Source organism: Alligator mississippiensis, chromosome 16 (assembly GCF_030867095.1).
Source record: "Alligator mississippiensis isolate rAllMis1 chromosome 16, rAllMis1, whole genome shotgun sequence".
Lineage (NCBI taxonomy): Eukaryota > Metazoa > Chordata > Crocodylia > Alligatoridae > Alligator > Alligator mississippiensis.
In genome coordinates this window covers 21,221,860-21,243,351 of record NC_081839.1, presented here as the reverse complement: position 1 = coordinate 21,243,351, position 21,492 = coordinate 21,221,860, and the positions used below count along the sequence as shown (strand labels likewise).

The 21,492-nt window shown below is 48.9% G+C and overlaps 1 non-coding gene across 1 annotated transcript; it reads right to left on the bottom strand.

The window, feature by feature from the left end:
• Positions 1-20,503: 20,503 nt before the first annotated feature.
• Positions 20,504-20,596, bottom strand: TRNAI-UAU (transfer RNA isoleucine (anticodon UAU)). The gene is given in 2 exon segments: positions 20,504-20,539; positions 20,559-20,596. It is a non-coding gene; the product is annotated as a tRNA-Ile (tRNA).
• Between the last annotated feature and the right edge of the window lie 896 nt (positions 20,597-21,492).

Genomic DNA, 21,492 nt, shown 5'->3' with positions numbered 1-21,492 from the left:
CTGTGTCATCATGTGAGAAGCTGATTCCCCACTGGGTTTGGAGCTGTGCAACCAGGGACACAGGTGCCAGGGAAAAAGCAAGGCTTGCTGGGGCTGGAAGAAACAGCAGAGCCTTTAAAGGCTGTGAGTTGTGTCTGACTGAGACACTGGGTGAAATCCGAGCTGGGACGGCTCAAGCCACATAGTCAGAGACCTGCAGAGGGAAACCCCTGTCTGTGGCTAGAAGTGCTGGGAGGTAGAAACAGCCCTGAGAGGAAGTGGGCTGAGAGAAAACAACCCAGCATGGATGTGAGAGAGACACCTAACCACTAGTGTTTGCAGTAAGTGTATTTTCAGAAGGAAACTGCTTAAGAGAACAATCTGCCGGTAAAGGAAACAAATGGAGCTTACTGCCTGCAGGAGCTGTTCTGAGCTTGTTTTGTTGTGTTACCAGAAATGATTAAAAAAGCCCACTTTTACAGGAGCAGCAGAAGCCTCGCCTCCGCCATCCAGTGGTGGATCATACTTAGAGTTGTGTTGCTATTTAGTATTATGGAAAGTGGACTTGTGACCAGAAGGAAATCAATTGCATTATGGAGGAAACTGTTTTAAATGGTTATAATGAGGTGAATTTAGTTATTTAGGTTGTTTATCACAAGTGGGACCATCCAGTGTGCTGGAATTATCCACCTGGTTTTGTAGCTGTAAATTTTATCTAAATTATTAGTTTTCTAACTATTGCTATTATATTTTTTGGGGGGGGGGTTGTATATTGATTGGTTGTGTCTAATAAAGAATAACATGTTCATTGGGTTCAGAATGAATTCCTGGATGGTGAGGGACACACCTCTCCATAGGACACCTCAGTCAGTAGTCTGCCTGAGGGACTCCCAGGGGGGCTACTTTCACCCTGAGGACCCAAAATCCAGCGCATTGCCCAGCCTTAGGATGCCAGCATGGGTTACACACACATATATTTTTCCTTTTCCTCCAGGCCAGGGGAAAACAGAGGAACTGTGACTGGGGGAAGCAGGGGAGCTATGACTCATGGGGATAACTGCAAGGGAGCTCCCCACTTGCTGCTGCCACGCTCCCACCACCAACAGTGCCAACACCAGCAGGAGCTAACCATTTCCCCCCAGCTTCCGGGGCATGAGGCGTTCATGCTTAATTCCGGTGATGGGCCAGACTCCAAACACGTTATACAAGGGGCAAGGGAGAGGGGACCTGGCTGTAAAGATCCTCATGAGCAATCCCTCCATGGCCTGTCATATAGCATCTCAGATTGCCATGCATACATACAGATACTTGCCCCAGAGGCCTAGTCTATGCAGGAGAAAACATCAGCGTGGCCTCAGCCCTGAGCCACTTCTGCACTCCCACAACCAAAACAGCACAGAGCAGGCTGAGGAGGCAGCTCCTCCAGCAAACACCACTGGACTTTGACTCACCTGGCCTGGGCTCAGGGGTGGATCCAGGGAGGGTTTGTCTGTGTGGTTGCACCCCCACTATGGTGCTGTTGCATGTACACTGGTGAGCTCACAGCTCCTAGAGCATCAGCACAGCTCCTGCCTGGGCTCAAAGTGTGTGAAAGCAGGTTTGGCCAGATCCTGTGCCAATCAGCTGCTTGGACCTCGGGGCACATGTGGGGCTCTGGCAGAAACTGCACTGACATGCCGACAAGCTGCAAGAGCTCCCTGCATGTGAACTGCACAGCAGGATGGTGTGTAGCTGCATCCCCCCAGCCTCCTTCCTGGATCCACCCACAGCTGGGATTCCCAAACCAGGCCACACACAGGAGACCTGGGGCTGAATTCAATTCTACCTATTGGGTCTAAATGGACTTACACACCTAATTACCAGTCTATTCCACCCTCTTCAAATGCTGACAATCCACTAATGTACTTTTGCAACACATCATCATCTTCTGCTTAAGACTGAGTCACAAAAACAGTGAGGAGAAGGAAAACCCAACCACCTTTTGCATTAACAGGATGGAACAGAATAACACTTAGGTACCTTCGTGTGCATACATGCCTAATATGTGGCATAGAATATAGGTCTAGGTCTATGTGAAACTCAACGGTCCCAGCATATCGGGGGTCTACATGGGCCAACCCATGTCAAGGGTGTGGCTAAGAGCCTCGTTGCCTTGCTGCTTTCTTGTCTACATCTTGATATTGCTAACAACTCTTCAGAGTTCAGCTACCATTTTGTTCATTTTGTGTAGACTTGCTGTAGTGTTTTCCAGAAGACGAACACACATGCACACACAAGCTCAGTGCTTACTCCTGGAGATTTAATTTGCTCTTATCTGTCCATGTGTTTGTTAGACACTGCAGACTGAAAGTACATGATAGGAAAGCTTGATAGGAAACAAAGAACCAGATTTACCTAGGAAAGCAGGGGGAAAGTGGGAGCTTCTTTGCAGCTAGTTGCTAGGATGGACAATGTGTGTGTCCATCCTAGCTACACCCACTTTACTGGCCTGCCCCTGCACCCCTCTACAGCCTATGTGCTAAGGTTCTTGCAGAGGTGATGCAGGAGAGCAGCAGTAAATGCTATGGGTACCCTGAGGGGCACATCTACCTCCTCTGACCTTGGTGTAAAAAGGACTCCAAGGCAATGATGAATTTAGGCCAGCATAGGGAAAAAGTCTTTGACAAGTGGGGCTCACAGTGGGGTGAATCACAGGCTAAGGATTTGGCCTGCTTGTTAAATGATTATGATCACTTATTTTGCCTCCGTATTGTGAGGAAAAAGCTCTTGCTAGCTGCAGCTGTATTGTTCTGCCACGGTAGACCAGGGGCAGAGTCCTTCCTTCTGTTGGACTCACTGCTGAAAACAAAGCAAGGTCTGGGACTGGAGATGGACTTGCAACCTTTTGGTTCCAAACCTGTCTCCCAAAGTTCTCCCCAAACTTCGGACCTGGTAATGGACTTTGCGTCCCACGGCCCTACCCCAGCATGAAAACCTGCCACTTGCTACGAGACCTGTGCTCTAGGCAGAACAGCCTCCCTACTGTGTGTCAAGTTATTTCTGCCCCGTGGTTTGCAACTTCGCTAACACTGCAATTTACTTGCAGGTTTGCTTCCTCCCCAGTCCGCCTTGTTGTGCAGAAAATAGATCTATTGACAAAAGTCGGATTCTTTAAGGGGGCAGAACTGAACAAGAAATAAAACTTCCCCTCCCACCCTCCAACAGTCCTGAACTCAAAATGAGAGGGGGAAAGAAGATGCAAAATATATATACCCCCCTCAAGTGCCATGCACATTACTGTTTACCACCAGCAGCAAACAAATTCCAGCTGCCCTGCGAGGTCTCCTTTCCAGCAAGGCTGTGCGTCAGTTCCTGAGGGACTGATACTGTTACTGCACAGGGTACGGACCACACACAGCGTGCGCAGGAAAACACATGCTGAATTATCCAGTTTCTTCCAGCTACACCCAGCCTGTCGCAGCTTCCCTCTCTCCCACTCACCCTTTCATTCCCTCCTGGGATCCCCAAGTGGGAACACAGTGGTGGCTGGGGGTGGGGGCAGAGGGCAAGGAGGGCAGCCCTGAGGGTTTTTATATTATTTTAAATGGCTTTGTTTGCTATCCTGTGAGGAAGGATCTCAGGTTGGAGCTAACTGCACTCCCAGCACTATCAAGCAACCAACTTTCAGAGCTGGGAATCTCATCAATGCCAAACCATGGGTCATTTGCACGTTCATCCGGGGTTTCCCTGTCCTGTGGAGCCGCAGGCTCTGACCGGAAAACAGCCAGGTAACCCTTCAGGGCCAGCTTCACAGCATAAGCAAGTGAAAGCAGTGACCCCAGATTACTCTGGCCCCTATGGACTGATCTTGTTTCCATCTGTCAGTCTGTCTTCAGCCTCTTTGGGTGGTACCAGTTCACGCTTCTGAGGCAGCTAAGTACACTTCCAAGTGGAGAAGCTGCAGTGCAAAGGGGAATGGTGCATGCAAACCCTTCATGTGCCCTGTTAAAAATGGCCTTGGCTGCAGGAAAGTAACAGTTGCCTTTGGAAGCGTGGGCTGGAGTAGGCTGCACTAACACAGCCTTCCCGGTAGCAGGGCTGGCAGGGTGTGGTGAGGGGCATCCGGCTTTGGATCAGTGCAAGGGTGGGAGCCATTCAGGGAGGCAGCAGCTGAGTGAGTGTGAGTGTAGGCATGCCAGGGGTGACTCTGAAGGATCACTGTATTTTTAAGTTCATTTTTAAAACCCAAAATAAATAGGAGACGTGATGGTTTCTAATTAGACATCACATCATGGGCCTGGAACTCATCATTACAAACCCATGGGAGGGGTAGGCTGTGGCCTGCTGCCAGAGCCCTGGCTACTGCTGTGGCTGTGCAGGCTTCCCCCTGGTGACCTAGGATGCAATCCAGGCGGTGTGTCCTGACCCTCCCTGACACACCCTGGCTTTGACAGAGCGGGCTGAGCTCTAGCATCTCCATCAGGCTACTGGAGCAAGGCGCTGGCAAAAAGAAATGGAGAAAGAGGCCTGTTTTGTTCTAGCATTGCTCTGGGATTAGAAGCCAAATACAAGGAGTTACAGGGGGCAATGAGCAGAGGTCCTGGCTTGAAGCAGGCTGGTCACTGAAATGCACTGCCTGCTGTCCTGTAGCTGCCTGAGCACAGAGTCTCCAGCACATGGTGCTGCTGGGGCCGAGCACGCTCACCGCACTGAGGGTAGTGCTGAGGGTGGCTTTTCACTGTGGGTGCAGCATGCAGGGAAGCCACTGAGCACTGAGCTGTCCATAAGAGTGCAGCAGCAGCATCCCACACAGCTTCTCCAGTCATCAACTTTCTGATCCCATGAAAAGTGATGCCTCATTTCCAGAACCCTACTGGTCACTAACTGGCACCTGGAAATGGGATGGGCACCATTGCCAGAACATCAGGGATGGAGATTGCCACTATCTTACATCAGAAGTGACAAGCCAACTGGTATGGAAACCCAGCATGCATACTTAGCATGAAAGAAACAGTGATGGCCAGGAATGGGCAGTGGTACAACTGGTCCCAGACTCCCTACAGGCAGCCAGGTGTAGCAGGGCCAAATGCTGCTGATAGGGATGGAAATAGTGTAAGAGAGAGGAACACAAAATCCAAGTGCCAAAATGTGTCCCCATTAGGAAGGGTTACCATTGCTGTTTCTATTCAGCAGTACTCTTGCTGGCTACCTTCATCAAGCACATCACCTTTCATTCCACATGCAAGACAGACCTCTTCTAACCTGATGTTGCTAGAGCAGACACAGCAGAGGTCACATGGGATCTAATACATTCATGCAATGAACACCATGCAAATTCCCCTCTGGGGGAAACGGAGAGGGAAAGAAAGAATCCATGTGACAGGTGCTAGGTACATTCTCGATGACCTTGCAGATACCTGTGAAAGGAACCTGAACAGCAGAGCAGTGGGCTTAAACTTTTTCATTTGGAGACATCCTGGTTTGTGAAAGGGCAATCTGTAACACTGATTTATTGTGCAGTCTTTCATATAAACTGTGTCCCCAAGGGATTTAAACAGTTCAACGGCAGATTAAAACATCAATGCACTCTTTGAGGTAGGAAAATTGAGCATATGAGACACAGACAACAATGTTACAGCTCTCAGTAGAGTATTAGCCCAACCCGTTGTCCATGCATGAAATTCCTGGCCGATTGTTAGTTTCTTAGCAGTATATTAGTGCCTGCAGGTGTCCAGCTCAGCTCAGGACTCTATTCTCCTGGGCGCTGTACACGCACATAGGAAGAAAAAGCCTTTACCCTGCAGAGTTTACAGTCTAACTAGACAGGACAGATGCTGGGTAAGAGAAAGGAAATATTCCCATTCCATTTTACTGATGGGGAAATGAAGTGATTAACCAACATTGCAGAGGTCACACTGGGAGTATGTTATAGCTAGGAATGGAATACAGATCTCTCAAGTCCTCATCTAGTGCCTTAAAGCACATGGCCATCCTTCCTTTCTCTGAATCCATACTTTGATACGCAGTATGCCAATACTACTCTGTTGTGCCTTGAAGTCAGTGGAAATTCCGTAAGTATAAATGAGAACAAGATATGTATTTAAAGTCCATCTGGGTAGTGCTTTGATGTGCAGTATATATGAGCATAAAACTACTAGAAAAACTCACACTTCAGTTTCACGATTATTTTTTAATTTGAAGCCCTACAGTAGATTTTTTTTTGTGGGGTGGGGGAGGGCAAGGGGAGGGGCACATCTCCTTTTTTCTTAAGGTTGAAATAAAATAAAAAAAACACAAACACCCAAGCAGAACCCATCAGCTGCAGACTGGAATTGCACAAAATAAAAAGTTCACAATTCCAGACTTTTCAGTCCCACCATTCCCTAGACCCATAACAATCCTAACTATATGAAAAACCTACCATAACCTTACAGGTAAATAGCTGCAACATCAGGTGGTTGTGAGCCAAAAAATCAGTTGGGGTCTGAGTCTATACCATTTTTAACAGTTATAACCCTAGAGCTTAAAATATATGTATTTTTCCAATATATCTAGAGAGTTTTCCCAACTGCAGACTGGCCCCAAGTGTGCTTTGGGAAAAGCAAGCAATTTTCAGAAGTGAGTTGTAAGTTAGTAGGTCTCACGGAGTCTAACACTTACTTACAGAGGTGTAAGTTGGCATAATTTTTACATGCCAAGAAGACAGAAGAAGGTGTAAGTTAAACAGGCTGGGGGGGGGGGGGGGCAGGTTTCATTAAACATTTTCATACAGCTTCACTAGCTGCTTAACTCACTACAATCCTCTCTTCCGCGGCTGGCATGTGAGCTGTGCCAGCTGAGGCTCCCTGGCCACATCTACATGAGATGCTGACTGCACAGTTGTTACTGAGCAGTCATTTAGTACTTCTATGAACAGGTACTAAATGACTGCTCAGTAACCAGAGTTACTGCACAGTCGTGTCACCGAACGGCTTTTAAGTGACGCTGACGGTGCAGTAGCTCATTACTACTGCGCACTCAGCATCTTGTGTAGATGTGGCCCCTGTGAAACAGACTTAGAGGTGGTGTATGGGCCTTGGCTACTTCGGAAAGCTTTTTGGTCTTTTTGTTTTTCAGCACACTCTACTCGACATCTACACACAAATGGTTTTTGTCTTATTCCTTCTCCATCTACAGTTAATCTGCTTTTGAAACACCACAGCTCTCATTAGGACCAAGCTTTACCATGTGACATTCATGTGGGAGCAAATGAATTGTATTGCCTCAGGTAGTCACCTCACCCATGCTACATAGTTGCACATTTGGATTGGCCTCTCAGCTTACCTGTGCTCAGGGACTATCCTGGCTGGCTGCTCCCTTCTCGCTAGGCACATGAGATACTTTACTGTGCAGTAGAGCTAATTGCTGTGTAATACTCATCACCATCTACACATGCTGACCCTTACTGCTCAGCAATCTGCCCTACTTGGCAGTTAATTTGCTACCTGCATATGCAAGCAGCCAATTAACTGCAGAGTAATTATGCTGTAGTACGGCATATGTGTAGGGTACTTGTACTCATGACAGTCATCACAATGTACACGTGACAAAAATGTAATTTGTGTGGCTTAATGGTGTCACGCATTACACGTGCACCAGTTTTGGGGGTTTTAAATGACTTTGCATCATTGCAAAGTAAACTACATCTGGATGTAGTTTAGTTTACAATGTTGCAAAGGGAAATGATGCAGTTATCAGCCTATGCCCCCCCTGGCCATGGGAGAGGTGGGCAAGCTCCATAGAAAAAAAGAATTGTGCTCCTCATTGCTTCTTCCTTCAGCAGGTGCCTGGCTGCTGCAGGCATCTGCTGAAGGCAAAAGCAGCGAGGGACCTGATACATTTTTTTTTTTTGTTTTTTTGCAGAGCCTGCCTTTCCCATGGCCAGGGGGTGAACTTCCAGTGGGATGAGCAACCCCTGAGCTGCAGGGTGCCCCAGTCCTTCCCTCCATGGCAGCAGCACCCCCAGGGCCACCCAGGCAGGCTGCTAGTAGGTGGGGGCTGCCACAGCTTGGAGGTAGCACCCAGCTGGATTCAATTTTTCTCCCAGCCTGCTGGGGCTTCCAGCTCCCCTCCCCCCACACTGTCCCCACTGTCTTCCACCCAGGAATGAGCTGGCTCGCCCCTGGGGCAGTGCAGAGAGGTGGCAGGAGGGTGGCTGGGTGTGCTGGCAGCTGGTGAAGGCAGCGGGAATGGTGCCCAGGGCACTGGAAGCCCACCAAGCCCGTGGTTCCCTGAGCCTGCCTGGGCTTCCAGTGCCCTATGTGCCATTCCTGCTGCCTTCTCCAGCCACCAGTACACCCAGCTGCCCTCCTACTGCCTCCCCTTACTGCCCCAGGGGCAAGCTAGCCCATTCCTGGGCAGTCCCAGGTAGCAGGGAGCAGCACCCAGCTGGCTCCCAGTGGGCTGGCTTGGGAAACAGTTGGATTGGGCTGGGAACGGCTCTGAGCTAAGGCATCACCCAGCCCGCTAGCAGCCCAACTGGGTGGCCCTGGGGGTGGGGGTGCCACTGCCATGGAGGGAACAACCAGGGCCCTCTGCAGCTCAGAGGTCACTCAGCCCACTGGCAGCTCGGCCCCCCTGGCTGCAAGCAGGCCCCAGCTCAATGTAGCATGACAGAAAATTGAAACAGTGGGTTTCAATTTAATAACCCACCATTTCAATTTAGGGGGTATAAAATAAAACCTTGGGGATTAAACCCCTGTCACATGTACAAGCACCTATAGACAGCCAACTGGGAGCCAAATTGCTCCGGGGCAGCAGGAGCAGGGAACTGCTCCCTGCCCCTGGGAGCTGCCTGCTGCCAGGGCGGCCTCCACCACTGGAGTCCAGACAGGGACAATGTTCCCCTGCCCAGGCAGCAGGGAGCTCCCAGCCCCTGCTCCATAGTCACCGAGTGGGGACTGGGAACAATTTTACCAGCTCCTGCTCCATAATCACGATTGTGAAGTGGGGGCTAGGAGCTCCCTGCACAGGGAAAGTTCCCTGCCCAGCCCAGAGCTGGCTGGGACCTGCGCTTGACCAGGACTGTTTCTGGCCAGACTTGGACTGAGCAGGAAAGTCTCCATGTACAGACTGGAGGAGGCTGGGAACTGTCCAGCCAGCTACGGGCTGCATGTGCAGATTTCCCCACACAGCCCGGGACTAGCCAGGAACTGCCCCAGTCTGGGGCAGGTCTCAGCCCTGCAGATTTTTCCCAGCCCCATGCCCCAGTTGGACGATCGAGGCACACAGCTTGGAAAGAACTGCAGGGGCAGGGCAGGTCTCAGGCCCCTGCCCCAATCTGCTGGTGGGGCAGTTAGCAGTGAGACCCCACTGGGCTGGGAATCCCCGCACAGCCAGCTGCTCACTGCTAGCTGTCCCAGCAGCAGATTGGAGCAGGGGACTGAGACCTGCCCCTCCCCTGCAGCTCTTTCTAAGCCCCCTTCCCCTGATTGGGAAGCCAGGGCTGGAAGCTCCCTGCTGCCAGGACAGGGGGGCATTGGCCCCACTTGGGCTTCACCACAAGAGCGTGCCTGGCAGTATACAGCTGTGGGGCAGAGAACAATCTCCCAGACCCCACCAGGAAACAGCAGGCTGCTGCTTGCCAGCCCCTGGGCTGGGGGTGGGGGGTGTTAGCTCCCCCTGGCTGCTGCAGAGGGTCAGTGCAGGGCTGGCAGGGGTGGGAGCAGACTGCTCCCAGGAGCAGCAAATCTGCTCCTGAATCCTTGCACTTGTACACACCTGCCTGGGGTGGGCTTACTCTAGAGTAATTTACTCTAGAGTAAACCCATGTTGCAGCATTTGCATGTGTAGATGCACCCTTTAAGTGATTCTGTGACTTAGCATGTAGCACCTAACAGAGTTTCTCCAAGGTTAAGAAAGCTACTGTTGACCAAGTTGTTGTTGTTTCCCAAGCCAATGCAACCTTGGTGCAGATACAGTGTGAGCACATAGACAATTTACTATGGCATAGAAGGAGATGTTTCTGGAGTAGCTGTCTGTGTGCACACACTTACTCTGTCGTAAACTGAGACCAACTCTTGGCAGTCTAGCCCTCAGTGAGAGACTCAACCACAGTTTTCCTCTGCAGAGTAAGAGCACCCTGGCAGCTTTCCCCCAGTGGTGTAACTAGAGTGGAGTGACTGGCAGCTACCCAGGCAATGACCTGGGGGGTAGTGGGGTGGAAAGAAAACAACTGCTGCTACAGCCACACAATCACACCACTGGCATGGAAGCAAGCAGAAGTTGCCACTGCCCCCGTGTGTGGCAACTGCTCTGGGCAGCCAGCCACACTGAGATAACTCTGGTTTATCCCAATATTCAGTCAAACCCTGCCACTTTTACCTACTACTAAGTTGCTGTACGGTCACAGCTGCCGTTATGCTGGTATAACAGTACCACAGGGTTTGTTTATAGAGAACATTACACCAAGATAAACTAAGCTGGAGATTTAAACCACTGTGATTACACCACTATAACCCTCTACCCTAGCGGAGGCCAAACTTTTTGTCAGGCGTGCCACAAATTAGCTCTGTACCTGCTCCTACCTAGTGCTACTTTCCCCTGCCCAAATTGCTGCTCTGCTTTCTGCTTCCTAACTTGTATGCCCAGCCCGATCTTCTGCTCTGCCTTTTGCTTCCTGCCCTATCTGCTGATGTGCTGCTTGTTTCCTCCCCAGTCTGCCACATGCCACACATAGAGGCTGCCCATGCCGGCTGTAGCACCTATACTGCAGGTTGTCCACATCTGTCCTGTTCCACGTTGACACTCTTATTCCAGTATAACAATGTATTTATTCAGTTTAGTTTATGTAATTTTGGAAGAATTAAACTAAGCTGAAAAAAACCACTCACACTTGAGTAAGAGAGTACACACCGGTCTACACTGCTGTAATTACATTGATACAGGGCTTGGCTACACTTTGCAGGATTTGCTGGCAGTGTTATATCACTGCAGCTATCTAAGAAACCCCACTAGGGGAGGAAGTTTATAATGACAAGAGTGTCCTACCTGGACGTACTTCAAATGAAATAAGCTACCGGGGCAAAATGACACAGGTGTTTTACCCAAGGGTGTAGCTTTGTTGGTCCAGGAAGAATTTTTTCACACTAGCTAGGCCAGAAGAACTTCTAAGAGTGGCTCAATCTATAATTATACCAGCATAACCAGGAAACCTTTCCTGAGACAAACCCTTCTACTGGCCTAGCTTACTCCCCATCCATCCCACAGAGGAACAGCCCTATCTTTATAACTCATCTTGATAGTAGTATAAACACATCCACACTCAAGGGCTTGTACTGCTTCAGCTATACCAGTCTGCCTTTACAAACTTTACAACTTCTTGGGCCAAATAAGGCCCAGCAGACCTATCTGGAAAGGTCTGGGGAGGAAGCATAAACATTACTTTTGGTTTTCCTCAAAATAGTTACACTGGTACAACCCCTAGTGTGCAGGTGGGTCAAGCCATTAGAAGGGCAACTTCAACTAGTATAGCTTACTCCTTAAATTTAGCTCTACCCATAACAGAGTCTTTATCATGTACAAATGCAATATGGAATATAGGCAGGCAAGGTTCTTTGGTTAGATGTGATATCTTTTATTAGATCACCTGAGTAGTTGGAAAAAACTTCTTAGTAAGCTTTCGGGTGCAGTCACCCTTCATCGGGCATAGGGAGTCTCTGCTGGTCTGAGACTCCCTGTGGAACATTGTATGTAACAATTTAAGCAATATTGTATTGATTTAACCCTCAAGCACCACTACGTAAAGAAGTACAAAACCTGTATGTAAACCAATCTTTTGTCCCCTGCCCTTTGCTTTTGGCTCATCACTCAAGCTAGAGTAAACCCAGGGGTTGTTTTAAAAACAGTAATTGCTTCTCAAGCCAGCAGTGTTTGTGGAGTCTGAGCTGCCTTAACCCAAGCCATGAATACTACTGTCAGCGGAGTGTCCTCCCATGATTCCTTTTAGCCTCCACTTCATTAGTTGGGGAAAAGCACTGCAACTTTCTCCTTGTTTAAAAAAGTCTATTTTTAGTGGGAATAAAAGTCTCTCTGCAACTAAGTAAATGTCAACCTGAGAAAATGTTTCACTGTTTGATTCTTTCTGGAGGGAACATTTTGTTCCAAAACACAAGGGCCGCCACAAGGACTTGGAATTGGCTGCTAAACGCTCAGCATATGCAAACGCTCATCAGGAGGCATCAGGCCAACCATGTGGGTTTGGGGATGCAGATCGCTTCCTGCATGCTGTCGGCAAGTCTGGCACTCTGTCCAGTCAGCCACACCCCCACCCTTCTTACAGGAGACTGCAGGGAATGGGGCAATCCAGGGGCTTTGAGAGCCTTGTGGTTCAGCTAAAGGACCACTTTCCCTCACAGGCATCAGAAAAGCTGCAGTCTGAGACTCTTCTTTGGAGAAAACAATCCAGCTGCAGCACTGGTGAGAAGAAGTACTTTTGGGTTAGATCCAGTTCCACCTACTAGGCACCAAATATACTTGGGCACCTAAGTGTGACCATGTTCTACCCTGCTTGACTCCATAAAAAACAATTAACATTGAAGTGGGAGATGCCCTCCTGCTCGCCGTCTTTTTCTGACTTAATCTTATAGCTAACGTGGTGGTGTGCATTAAAGCGGGTGTACTAATGTGTTTTCAGGGAAATTGGGCTCTGTCTTTTGCTTCTTGACAAGTCCCCACCAAAATGTAACACGTAGCTACAGCAAATGCATCCCCACAACAGACAAGTCCCAGAAGCAGGTATAACCTCAGCCGAGCTGCTCCCATATGATGGAGGGGGGTTGCTAGTGGGGTTCCATAGCAGTGTCAAGCCTGACTCTGTTCAGTAGTTCCATCAGTGTGTTAAAGCAAATACACCTGAAATGGACAAGTTCTGTCCAAGAGATGGACAGAGTGATTCATTATGCTGTGAACAGAATAGTTTGCCTCCCCTTGTATCAAACAAATGTATTTAACACAGCCAAAGGAAACAAGGAATGCAGGCCACATTTTCAGAATAGGGCCCATGTCCTAGAAAACAGTGACTCAGAGAAGGATTTTTAGGGATCACAGTGGATAAGCAACCCAACATGAATGCCAGCATGAAACTATGGCCAAAAGGGCTGACATGGTTCCTGGATATAGAACGAGGGGCATAGTGAGCAGGAGGAGGGAGGGGATCCTACTTCTGTCCTTGACACCAACAAGACCTGTCCTGGGAACCTGTGTCCAATGCTGGTGTCCATATGCTGCAAATGTGGTGCAGGTGCAAACAATAACCACACAAATCAGTTGAAGACTGGAAGAGATGCTTTACAGTGAAAGAATTAAAGAGTTGTCAAATCAGATTTGCAGAAAGAAGATTGAGAGGTGACTTTACTGTCTTTAGAGGGAGAACATACTGGATGCTCCAAGGGTCATGAACATAACGGGAAAAAGCAAAAGGAAAGCAAGTGGCTGGAAACTCAAGCTGGGCAGTGAGGGTGATTAACCAATGGAACAAATGACCAAAGGGAGTGGTCCCTCCCCCTCTTGATGTCTTAAGATCAAGAGTGGATGCTACTGTGGAAGATGGCTTAATCAAAGACATTACTAGACCCAGGACAGGAAGAGCAATTACATCTAAAGGTCTGTGATATACAGGAAGCCAAATCATGTGATCTGATGGTATCGTTTAGCCCTCAGCTCTGTGACTTGATGGACTGCATAAAAAACCTGATTGATTACGTTGGGATTTAATCCCCTGCCTTTGTATTTCCCAGTCACAGCTACCAGGAACCAGAGGATGCTGATATTTCTTGTTTCTCCATGAACTCCCCTTAGATCTCTTTGCTGCCTGTAAGATGACTTCAGCTCCTGGGCTTGGGTTTCTATTCCCGTGTGTTTATTCTACACTGCCATGAAGTCTATTCTGCTAACCAGCTCCTCCAAGGCCAAATCTGGATCTTCATTTTTTTTCCTTTAACTTCAGCATGGCCCCAGGTCACCACACTCCGCAGTAATACACTCCTCAGAGGAACTGGTGTATTTTTAATTATTCAGTCCACTGCTTTTAAAAGTTTTCATCTTACTTTATCAGGGGTTTGTTTGAGAGGGAGTACCTGGTGCAGTTATCTACTGCTTTAGCTGATGCTAAGCCTGAATCTTATTACACAATTTTGAGTTACAGCTAAAATTCTTTAGGTAATCTTCCCCCTTATCAGACAGTCTTAGTTCTCCAGACTCACCAGCATGACGGGCCTTCTAAATTCTTGCTACATGCAGATCTTGATCTTGTCCACATTAGCATGTTTCTTGATACTTCCCACCTTGTGCTAGGAACAGCCTAAGCACCCCAGTGTGTCCTGGAGTTTAACCCACTCCGTTGTTTAGCTGTATTGGTACCATGGTTCAAATGGCAGCAGCAGCTCCACGTTAGCAATACTGCATGTGAGGCACGCCCAAGAGGACATGTGAAGACAAACGTTAGTGCAGCAAGATGTGTCTACACAGCAGATTTACCAAGCCAGACAGTGGTACCTTGATATACACTGTGCTTCACTGTTTGAGTTACCTCCTGAACCAAAAGCAACATTGCCACATTCCTGTCATGGTCGGCACTCAGCAATGCTAATTAGCCTGCCCACAGCACAACACCAGCATAGCTGCACAGCTTCCAGGTCAGGAGGTGGCCTGTGCAGAACAGCACAGCATGTTTGAGGTGCCACAGCCTGGCATGCCTGGCAAGTTAGGGAGAACCACAGATTAAGAGCCTTGTTGTCTAATTGGCTACTGGACCTGGGTAAAGAATTGATGTTTTCCATAAGCTAGTGCAAGCAGGAATGATCTGACAATGCAGGACATACACACAATGGATGAGGTCTAAACTCATCCTGTACCTTACACATGCAGGGTGCCTTACAGATGTAGATGTGCTGCAGGGCTGCTCCAACATGCTGTGATTAATCAAGTCTGCTGGAGCATGGTAATTACTGCACTCCAGCCTGCCTCTGTGTCTCATGTATTAGGGTCCCTATGCTTCAAAATGGCAGTGGGGGTACTTTAATTGAAGCTCGTTGAACAAGCTTTAGTTCAAGTGTCCCCACCACCAAGTTGAAGCACAAGGACACTAATACATGAGATCCTGCAGCACTTTAATTATGAAACGTGCTGGAGCACGTGAAAAAGTGCCCCACCCCCCCGCTGGAGCACGTGAAAAAGTGCCCATAATGTCCATCATAGGCTGACCCCCAGGCTGCCACTTCCTAGGTTTCTCCCTGGAAGACTTCCTGTCTTCCCTCACGTGCTCCTTTTGGCCTCAGCAGGGTGTGAGGGTCCAGGTATTCAACTTGCTAAGAAGAATTTTTCCAACTATTTGAGTTGGTCTAAAGATACCAGATTTATCCAAAGAACCTTGTCTGCCAGTATGTTCTGTGCACCCAACGAGGGGAGCAGTTCAGAAAATCCAGCTCCTAGCTTTCCATTTCCTGAATGAAAGTTAAATGAGACTCAGGTAGTCTAGGGGGCAAGGGGAGCCAGCAAAATAGCTTTGCTCTGCTCTGCTAAACAAAGCCCCAAATAGATGCATTATCTCTTTAGATGCAATATTTAGACTGCTGTAAATAGCCAGTTGATTCTTACAAACCTTTCCTGAATAATGGGCCCAGAATCTTCTGGTTCAATTTGAAACATCAGGGACAGCTCACGAAAAAAAAACTGTTGCTATAGGGAGAAGGGTTAAACTCCTATGGTCAGCCTTTGAAAATGTAGAGAGCTATTTTTAGCCTTGGGGAAAAACACCACTGAGTGCCAGTGCCAGTGACCTAGAGATATAGCCTGCAATCCCAGATCAAAAATGGCAAACCCACTTAAATAGGTTGTGTTGTCCCCGGAAAGTTCTTGTGGGTGCAGTCTGTGGGGCTGGGCTTGTTTCCCCTACTCTCATCCCTCCAGCCTGGATTCATACTTCACTGACAGGCAAAGCAGGGCAGGCTGCAGGCCCTTGGATGCTCATGTATCTGTCACAGCCCCTCATGCCTCACTTTGATGTGGTTCCTCTGGGCAGCTGGGGGAGAGTGTGAAGCTCAACCCAAATGCTCCCTTGTAAAAACAACATGTGGCTTTAGTTTAGCCTTTAACTCCCCGTGTATAATGGGAATACCATCCCGGCATAGCTCCCACTCTGCACTAATGATATACTGTGAGGCCTCCTGGGTCTCCCTTCATACTTGGAGACATCCTATTACACTGCTGCAAAAAGAGCAGAAGCGCCAGCAAGCACTGCCAGCTCTGGATCAGTTATCAGCTTACAAGAAAGATATTTAATTCTGACTAGAAAATCCTCCCTTTGATCAGCTGAGCTTTGCTGCAAGATTAACGCTCTTATTACAACCTGCTCTGATCACAGCAAATGTGAAGCACAGCAGTAGAGTGAGCAGCTATGAGGGATGGGAGCTGGGGAGCTTGAGGATTGCAGGAGATGCTGGAAGGGACCAATGTTGCATCAATGATTTCCCCATGTGGTGGGGCTGGGCTGTGAACAACATGTCAGTGCTATCCTTGGAGGGCCTTGTTATGATGAGAACTTCATGACTGACCCTAAAAAGGCACTTCATTTTTTCTAATTAGAAAAGCCTATTGTTAGCCACCAAATTGGATAAATATCCTCTCCTCCTTTGCAGATCCCTCCATATGAAGCTTGTAAATGCCATGCATGCAGGCATTCAAGTCTAACAGGGCTTCTGTCTGTTACACTGTAAATGGGGATCACATTTCCCACCAATGACATGCAACCACTTCTGGGATGGAGCACAACAGCTCTTTAACAGCACACTGCAACATTACACAGCTGATTAAGAGAGGAAGAGGTATGTTATTGCCATTTGAAACCACAGAAAGGATTGAAGAGTAAAATGTAATTCTGAGTCAGGACATTGTGGCGAATACTTTCTTGTGGAAAGTGCAGGTGATACTTAATACTAGGAACATGGTTGTACATTTCATCCAAGAGAAGAAAGGTGCTTCTTTTTCCTGAATAGCGAACAGCAGAGTGGAAAGAGTCCAAGATGCCTCATCCCCTGTACCTATACCTAGGTTTTAGCCCTGCCAGAAGGAGGTTGCTGGGAGGCTGTGAAGGGTTTCTTTCCCACTCCAATACTCAGTCCCTGTAACATAACTAGAGGTGGGTGAGCAGGCACCTGCTGCAGGTGCTGATTTAGAGGAGGCATCAGAATAGGGGCCCCAGGGAAGCCCATGCTTGGCAGCAGCAGCTCAGATCCCCCTCCCCATCACCTGTGCTTCAGGTACAAAAAAAATGGTGGTTATATCTCTGCTCAGCAGCATGCATGAGCCAGAAGCTCAGAGGCAGGCTCTGTAGACACCTTGTTTTCTACACCCTACAGCAATGATTCTCAACAAGGGTGATCCAGGGTGCCTTGAGATCCTTTCAAGAGTGCTGCAGAGTGTCACACAAAGTTAGCACTATTAGGTATGCAAAAATGAGTGAAAACTAAGAGCCAGCATTTTCTGAGGAGTGCCTTAATCTAACAAGGGGTGCCTCAAATCTAAAAAGATTGAGTACCACTGCCCTACAGGCTCTGGCACATGGCAGGACCCTGATAAGCACTTGGCTGTGTGGCTCTAAAGAAAGGATCCTTACCTAGAGCCAGCAAAAAGAAAAGGTGCAAACTCCTTCAAGCATAGTCATCAATGCCTAGCAAGGTCTCTGGAACAGGTACAGTCCAAGGGTCATCAGACAGCCAGGCTCCTCAGGTCTATTTTGGCCTGCCCCTTCTAGTGTTTCCCTCCCTTGGGATCCAGCCTGACCTTGGTACTCTTGTTTGGGCTATTACCCAGGAATGGGGTTGCCTTACAAGCTATACTCAGCCCAACACCTTCAGTGTTAAAGGCAAGAAGAAAAACCCCAGCTCTTTTCCAAATGCACATAAATCCCTCTGGAGCTGGTACCAGGCTGCTTGGAAAGCCCAGAGCCCAGAGTCACTTCTTCTGCCAGGACACATCTGGTAGACTGGGCTTCTTTGCCTGTGAGCCCTGCATCCAATCCCCTTCCAACCTGAAGCTTGAGCGTTGATGGCCCTTGGCACATCCCCACCCCAGGGTACTGTAACTGCAGCCAGATGGATAAACCTACACTCAGTCACAGTGGCAGAGCACGTCTGGCTTGGTTGGAGCTCAGGAACTCCTAACACTCTGCTGTCACCACATATTTTTGGGCCTAAAGAGGCCATGCCGCTTAGTTGAGAACAGATCAGAGGCACCATGTAAAACTGGCGGATGGGGTTGCAATGAGCCTGCAATGACTGTCTGGGCCTGGAATGGGATCCCAGCTGGGATGCTGGAGGGAGCCAAACTCTTGGGCTCCTTGGCAAACACCAGCTGAAAATGTCAATCCTCTGCCATGGTCATGGCCAGCTCTGGGGGAGGCTGTGGAAGATGGTGACTAGACTAGGGTATGTCTATACCCCACTTGGTGATCCTCTACCTACCACCAAGCAACAAGCCCCACCTACTCAGTCCTACTCCGCAGAGAGAGGATGCCAGGTGGTCGCTTTCTGGCCATGCACAGGACCGAGCTGTCTCAACAGGACCGAGCTGTTGAGACCTCAGTCCTGACATGCTCCCATGCACAGTGCTGGCTTGTGCAGCATGCCGCTCAAAGGGATTGCACAACATTTTTTCAGCAAGCAGCTTGAATGGGGCAAGGACACATGCATGGGGCCTTCTTTCTCAGCACTGATGTCACAATTGCCACAGAGATTATATCGATCAACCCTGAGAAAGAAGCCACTTAGAGCCGTGGAACTATCCTTAAAAAATAGGGTCTGTCTTGAGAGCAAAGCCAGCCCAATTCTCTGCTTCCTTGCCTCACTGGCTGTGGCTGGCCCCAGGAGGGCCTCAGAGCACTGCCAAGTTTGATATTTCATCCCCAGTCTCTATGTAGCCCAGAGCCATCAAATATAGATGACTGTTTGTAATGTAACCACAGTACCAAGAGCTGGGGAGCTGTAAAGTTAGAGGTGCCGGCTGAGCTCATCCATTCAGTGTTACTGCTGGGTATCTGTGACATGTGGGCAGAAAGCTCTCCCTGAGGCATTGCTCAGGTGCCAGTACCTGTGGAGGAGAGGGGCTGGGAGCTGCTAGCACAGATAAAATAAACAGGCATGCACAATGGTAAAAAGGGATCTGATGGCTGAAGAGGAGAATTTACCCACAGGAGCCCTGCAGTTTCTGGCATGCAGCTTTGGTGACTAAAGAAGTCTCAGCCAGCTGACTGTGAGCTGTGATGCAAAGGTTGGGCCCCACTTCCTACCCCCCACAACAGGTGTATGATGAGCACTGTGCCAGTACACTACATTTTACCTGGTGTGATTGCTTCATACCAGGGTTTCATGATGCCCTACTGAAGCCCAAAGTTGTCTCTCTCAGCATCTTCCATAAGTGACGCTGGGATGCAGAAGGGAAACCAGGTCCCTGCAACAGATTCACATGCTGCAAACAACAAGCACAAGCTCCAAACTGGGAGATGTGGGGTGAGGACCCCAGATTGCCAAACCCAGAGCCATATCTGGGAGCTAAATGTCTGTCTACACCACATAGTGTAGAGCCAGGTAGTGGTACCCAGCTGCAAAGGGTACACTGACCTGTGCTGTGTAGATATCCCTAAAAGAGATCCTGAGGAACTGAGGGTAGAAACAGGTCCTTCAGCCAGCAACCAAGAGGTAATATCACCCAAAGCTAAGCTTACAGCATCCCCAAGAGATTCTACAAGCTAAGCTCCCATCAAAGCTGCTTGGAGACATAGTAGGAGTTCTGCTGAGGGAGAAACCAAGGCTCACCCGTTGTGTGCATTACTATCACACCATGCCTAGGCAATAAGCACCAGGAAGACCTGTAGTCTGCAACATGTGCTACTAACCCACCCTACAAACTTGGCCAGTGAGCTCTTTACCCCCACATCCAGATCATTGATAAAGATGTTGAAAAGTACTGGATCAAGCACCAACCCCTGTGGGGAGCACAGGGAACCCTGAGGTTTTGCCCCAACCAAGGGATGAATTACACAAAACATTCCCATGGGGTTGCTGCTTGACCATTCTGGATCGGTCACTCCCTGGCCTGAGCCAGTATGCGTATGACAGAAAACTGCACCCTGCTGGGGAAGGATGGCCTGGTGGGACTTTCTGTGGCAGGGCAGTTCCCCAGAATAGCCAGGCCAGTTGCCTCCCCAGTGAAAGGCGAGGGGAGCCTTAAAACCCCAGCCTCCACATCCTGGTGGGTTACCCAGACCTAGGGACAGGCACAGGGGCCAGTCATGTCTCCAGACACCTGAGCCCCATTGGATGCAAGACCCTGGAGGCTCCAGCGAGGGAGCAAAGATACAGAAAAGGCCCTAGTGAGAGGGCATATAGATTCATAGATGTTAGGGTCAGAAGGGACCTCAATAGAAAAGGCCCTAGTGAGAGGGCATATAGATTCACAGATGTTAGGGTCAGAAGGGACCTCAATAGATCGAGTCCAACCCCCAAAAGTCAAATGCTCCAGGTGAGGCTTGAACTCACAACCTTGGCATCACTTCTCTTATACTGCCTTATAAGTACCACATGCTAACCCATTGCACCACTGGAGCTTGCTTGGAAGTAGAAGTGGAAGTGAAGGCCCTAGTGAAAAGGCACAGGTAGAAGGCCCTAGTAGGAGGGCATAATTTGAAGCCCCAGGAAGGGGGCAGTTTAAAAAAAAATTAAGTAATTAAAAAAAAAAAAAAGTAAAATTGTGCTCCCAGTTGCAGGCCATGGTCCTAGGAGTGAAGCATCGAAGAAGTGAACCGACGACTCTGGCAGTGGTGCCACCAAGAGAGCTTCAGCTTCCTTGACCACAGTGTACACTTCAGAGAGAGAGGACTCCTGGGAAGGGATGGCATCCACCTCATGTGCAGAGGTAAGTCTCTGTTCTCAGCCAGGATAGCCAATCTTCTAGACAGGGCTTTAAACTAAGATTGCTGGGGGAGAGGGAAACACTGACTGGAGCTTACCCAAGGACGGACATACAAGAAAGCTCCATAGATAGGGACACTAGGAGAGCCACTCTTGCAGGAACAGTTCTCCTTCAGTATGACAGGAAGGGGTCTCTATAAGAAGACTCAGGTGTCTGTACACTAATGCCAGGAACATAGGGAACAAGCAGGAGGAGCTAGCCCCCTGCTCTCCATGGGCATTACAACCTGGTAGGGATTACGGAGACCTGGTGGGACTCCTCACAAGATTGTCCTGCATAGAAGGGACTGGACAGGGAAGAAAGGTGGAGGTAGCTCTCTATGTGAAGGAGCAGTACATCTCCTTGGAGGCCGACATCAGCCTCAGAAGAACATCTTGAAACCCTCAAGGTCAAGCTGCAGGGGTGGGGAGGGGCAGAGGGGCAGCGAGAGAGACCTAAGCGTAGGTGTATCCTACAGACCACCAAACTAGGGGGAGCAGCTCAATCTAGAGTTTACCCAAGAACGGACAGGCTGCATGTGCATGGGGCATG